At 33.1% G+C, this 5,405-nt stretch overlaps 1 pseudogene; it reads right to left on the bottom strand.

The window, feature by feature from the left end:
* Positions 1 to 864: 864 nt before the first annotated feature.
* On the bottom strand, positions 865 to 4,255 carry LOC143549150 (MADS-box transcription factor 23-like; annotated as a pseudogene).
* Positions 4,256 to 5,405: the final 1,150 nt, after the last annotated feature.

The following is a 5,405-nucleotide window of genomic DNA, read 5'->3' as shown; positions in this document are numbered from 1 at the left end:
TATGGGTTCAAAGTGTTGACTTTAAAATGTCAAAAGTATGAAAGTTAGAATTTTAAACATGATTCGGGTTTCCAATTTATTTTTAAGGGCATTTTTTTAAAATAATCAAAGTCTCGGGATTTGGCAAACTGACTATTTTTCCCTAAATTATTAAAATGTAAGAAAAGATTGCGAACACTTTCGACATACCACCTCCATGACTATTAATACTTCTAACTTTTATCAATTTTGAAATATTTATGTCAACATTAATTTTTCCTTCAATGGTGATCAGAACGTTGTATGGAAGCATGCCATGGAAAATTATGCTCAAATGAAACAAAATATTCACAAAATGGATGGGTTAACATGTTATTTTTTTATGTTGTCATTATGACAAAGTCGAGAAGCCCTCTGAAATTTATCAAAATCTTTTTCATTGTGTAGCTCAGAAAAACATAGCTCTTAAAGAACATTCATTGCTATAATATAATGTTCTACTTTCCTTTAATGAGTAGTAAATTGATAAATATATCAATAAAGGTAGCGCTTCTTTTGTATTTAGACTGAGTGGTTAGAACTACTATCGTATGAGAAGCTTTATTTCCGAAATTGGTTCATAACTAAAAGTCTTTCAATTATACATATGTGGCACCGAGAATGAATTGTTCAATAGAAAGAAATATTCTCGAGTACGTTTTTGCACGAGTATTTTTTTATTAAATTCATTTAAAAAGATAATTTTGTGATATAAATAAAATCAATTTATGTACACATTGTATAGATACAAGCATAGATGTAATACATTTTTTTTATATATGCTATGTAATTATTTATTTTACTTATAATTTTATAATTTAAATTATTTAGTGTGTGACACGGGCTCTAAAAGTAATATATCAACACTTTCAGTTTTGGGCTGTGTAAGAATGAATTTTCTTTTGGTAGGATTAAAGTAAAATGAAAATAAAAGGGGAATAGGAAAATGACCTTTATTTGGAGCTCTTGTATCTCATTGTTTAGAGTCTCTTCCTGCAAATGACACTAAGAGAAAAAATAGTCACTCTATACAAATGAGTGTAACCGAGAGCTACTGTTTTCGTCGGTGATAATCCATTTAAATTTTCAAAAACCAAAAATAAAATTTAAAATACTGTTGATAATCCGTTGATTTCCGATGGACTACCATGGATATTTCCGTCAGTAAAAATCATTTGAATGAATTGTAGTGTGTGCTGTGATAGGTTTAAGAAAAACATATATGTAGCAGATCAACAAGCCAAAATGCCTAATAAAAAACCTTTTATTTGCAACTAGGGTTTCTTCATTACCTTCTTCATGCGGATACCTTGTAGGCTTATCTTCAACTGGTTCTCCAGTATTTGCAAGTCTTCAACTCCCATACCACAGAGTTCTTCCCCCATCAACTGCCTAAAAGACATTCCAACAGTCAATCAAGCATCAAAAAGCAAAATGTTATCAGAATTTCGTTCTTCAATTTAATTAACTATAGTTAGATCATTTATTAAGAAGTATTAAATAATTAGCTAGGTGTGACTAACCGATGAGCTTCATGCAAGTTCTGTAACTGTTGCTTCAATTTTGCTAACCATTTGCCAAACGTAGCAATCGTGTTTTAGATCCAATCAGTTGTATATGCAAAATAAGATGAGCACACTTATAATGATGGCTCTTTTTCAACTTAGAGTTTACTCTTTGTATTTATCAAAGGCATTTGGCCTAGAGGTATCAAAGAGTTAGATAAGGATTTTGCGGATCCCAAATGGTGTGGCTGGGTTCGAGTCTGATCCCGTGGTTGTTAAAAATGTGTTATTTAGGAGTAGAGTTAGATAATGTGTGTGTTGCCGTTATGAAAAAAATAAACAGAGAAGAATTCTTTGTGTTTAAAGTTAGCGTAATATATTTTTGGTAATAGTACATGATTTAATTAGTTTAAATTTTATGTAGTTCATAATGAGATATTACAACTTGATGATATACTTGAACATGTTGGTTTTTATATTTGATTTGAGTTTCGTTATATACTATGAATGCTAACGAAGCAAGACAAACGAACTATCTTCTAGTGGAATTATATGTCTAGATAACGAGAAATGTTTGGTCACAAGAATCTTCACAATGTTACATGTATCGTTTACAATCTTATGTAAATACTTTGGCAAGTTCGGAGATCTTTGTTTCCTCAGCTGATATGAGATGCATATTCGAGGGTATATATGCTGTGATCAAATGCTTGTAAATGCCATTTTGTAACATTTAGTCACATATATGTTATTATTATATAACACTAAACAACAGTATATAATTATCACTTATCAGGAAATATAGCCTATACACATTTCAATACCATAGTTATTAGTTAAGGAAGCTATTAGAATATTCTTACTCTTGATTCACTCGCATCTTAGATAAGATCTTTATTTGTTCAATGAATATTCTGTTAATATTACGTTATATATAGTCTTTATTAGTTTAATAAAGCCAAGAAAGTTTTTGTAAAAGCTACATGGTGCCGCGAAGATTGGAAACCAAATATGCTCATAACATGACGATCATATAATTCCATTGAAAAATAGTTCGTTTTTCTTGTGTCGGAAACAAATTCATGAATATCTAGTGATGTTTACCATGAGTGTTTTTGTCTTAATAAGATTGGGTATTATATGCATTCATCTTAGGTAGTAATGAGTTAATTTACAAATGCATGTACATCACTTTCCATGTTTGATTATTAATTCGCATATCCAATCCAATTTAGGAATGAAAGATAAAAGTATTAATTACACATACCTTAGCATCAGATGTAGAAATTACCAGTTAGCTGTTTTCTTCTTTTGAACTATTGTAGAGTTGAATCACTAATTTCATGCTCTACATTAACATAAAGAATGAAAACTAAATAAACACTAAATTGAACTGGATAGTCCGGATCTAGGTTTACCCCAAGTGTGAGTCTACTGATGATATGATGACGTCAGATTCCTGCAAACTGCCTGCAAAATAGAACACTGTGAGTCTCGTCACGGGAATGACACGATGGGGGGTCTTCTCGTAACCACCCTCCGGCGTGAGAATAAGTACTGTACTGATCGGAAATAAGTACGAATACCAGTAATTGCTTAGAGCGTGTGGGAGTGAATGAATACCTCAAGGTGATGACTCGAGTATTTATAGCCGAAGGTTGAGGGAAGGTGATTGGTGGAGTTGTCACTATCAAGATATTCCTTTTCTACCTGAATGGAGGCGTGTGAGCGTTCATAGGATGTGATAGCCTGGCCGTGTTTGGAGACGGTTACCAGGTGTCATCTTTCCATTGGTCGATGTCACTATCAGGAAATATTTGGGAAAATCTTCTAGAAGTAGTTTGTTACAACTGTTCTTCCATATCACGTGAGGACCTTGTGCATGAAAGGTCCTTTGTGAGTCTCGCGGGTTCTTTCCGCGGATGCTCAATGATAATTCGCGGGTTGTATTGGGGACCCGCGAAAGGCGTGTCTCTTGATCCGCGGGTAGCTACTACCCTACATCTATAAAAACTGGTCTTAATATATATTCTATGTAAAATCCAAAAGTTCATTCTTTGTCCTCAGTGAAAATATAAATTTATTGAACTTCATATACAACCTCACAAGGTCATATATGATAGAAGGCGAGAACCAGATGCCAATGCAGATATATTAAAGATCTCTAGCGATTAAAATACAACTATGAGCTTTTTTTTTTCCTCTTTTGAAAAGCAACAACTATGAACAATCATTTTTTCTTTTGAAAAGCTACAACCGGTTTAAACAAAATGCAATGAACCATATATAAAACAAAAATATCAGACATATATATGGTTTGCGTTTGCATGTGCATACATTTCAAACTGTTTTACCATTTAAAATTATAAATTTGGGACATGTTTACCAAGAGTTAACACAGTCAGAATAACAAGGAATTCACCATATATATTAATTTAACTCCAATAATCTTGTTGGCGAGTCATCACAAAAAAAAGGAGAATATTGCACGAGAAAATGATTAATTAATAACAATCAGAAATTGATGCATATAATCAACCTGCTGTTTGAGAATTCATAGAAACTTGTTAGTGCTGAAGAAGATGATTACTCCAACTTGAGCATCACATAAGATGGATAATTCTTTTGCTTTCTTCAATAATCCATTCCTTCTCTTTGACAAAGTTACTTGCTTACTGGTTGAGTTGTCTATTCTCTTGATTGCAATCTTCCCTCTTCCCATATTCTTCCGTCTGCAATCTTTTGGTATATTTTTAAGCTAGGTCTATTGAGGAGAGAGAGAGAGAGAGAGAGAGAGATCTTAATGAATGGCTTAGCAAAGGTCTAAAAGCTACTTTAAGGAAAATGCACATATATAGGAAAAACACACACATATTTGATTGAGAAACAAACAAACGTCTGAGGGTGAGGGTACGTATATGAAACTAGTACATGTAGAAAACTTTTTTTTTCCAAATCGCTTCGGGTTAAAAACTGATACGGGTTTGTCAAGGGACAGTCAAAACGGTTTGTTAGAAACCAGATCGGGTTCAAAACTGGTTTGAGTGGAGAATGACCCAACCCTATCCAGACTGGTTTGGGTTGGGTAGGGACCGGGTTGCAACCAAGTTTAAACCGGGTTGGTTTGGACCTGTTGGATCAGGCTTTGTAAAGAACCGATTTTCAAAATTTTTTTAACAAACGTTACGAACTTAACAAAAATAAATAAAAATTCACTTTTTATTTAATAGCTCGTTGCCATTTAACTAATCTTCGCCAACGGAATTCAAGCAATTTCGTAGGTACTCATCAATAGCGGCTTCATCGTTGATAATTGGCGCAGCCATTCCAACCTCTGCCTTCGTATTTCATTTTGCCTTCGAGAATCCAAGTAATTACTTGGATTCTTTGGATTTATTCAAACCCTGCCACCAATAAAAAAGTAGACCTAAAGCTACCATAGAAGCTTAGACGGTTAATATATCTCGAGCCATTGCGGAAAATGATCTTCCTTAACTTTCCATCAAGCCAACAATTCAAATTGTCTAAAATTAGTCTCATATCATAAAAAGTCCATCCCACGATACCACCCGAGTTTGCTACTTGTAGTGTTAGCGTTTAGTGTTTTAATTAATTAAAGTATTATACAAGTTAAACACCAAATCATGGTTACTATTTGCACATGTCGTTGATGCCTCATTTCTCATTGATACATGAATGTTTGATGTTGTACCATACTTTTCTAGATAAACATTAAACATATTCGAAAAATGTTTGTTAAAGTTATATTTTAAACTTTTAAGTCAAACGAGTTTCTTTTTTGTGTAAATCCAAATCATATGTCACTTTTCCAAATAAACTTTCAACTCCTTATATATTTAGGCAAGGGTTTAATGTGATGAC

Source organism: Bidens hawaiensis, unplaced genomic scaffold (assembly GCF_021521415.1).
Source record: "Bidens hawaiensis isolate Kalapana, Puna unplaced genomic scaffold, B.hawaiensis_p1.1 tig00015446_1, whole genome shotgun sequence".
In the NCBI taxonomy this organism is placed as follows: Eukaryota; Viridiplantae; Streptophyta; class Magnoliopsida; order Asterales; family Asteraceae; genus Bidens; species Bidens hawaiensis.
The sequence above is the reverse complement of the archived record's forward strand: the minus strand, read 5'-3'. Positions and strand labels throughout refer to the sequence as shown.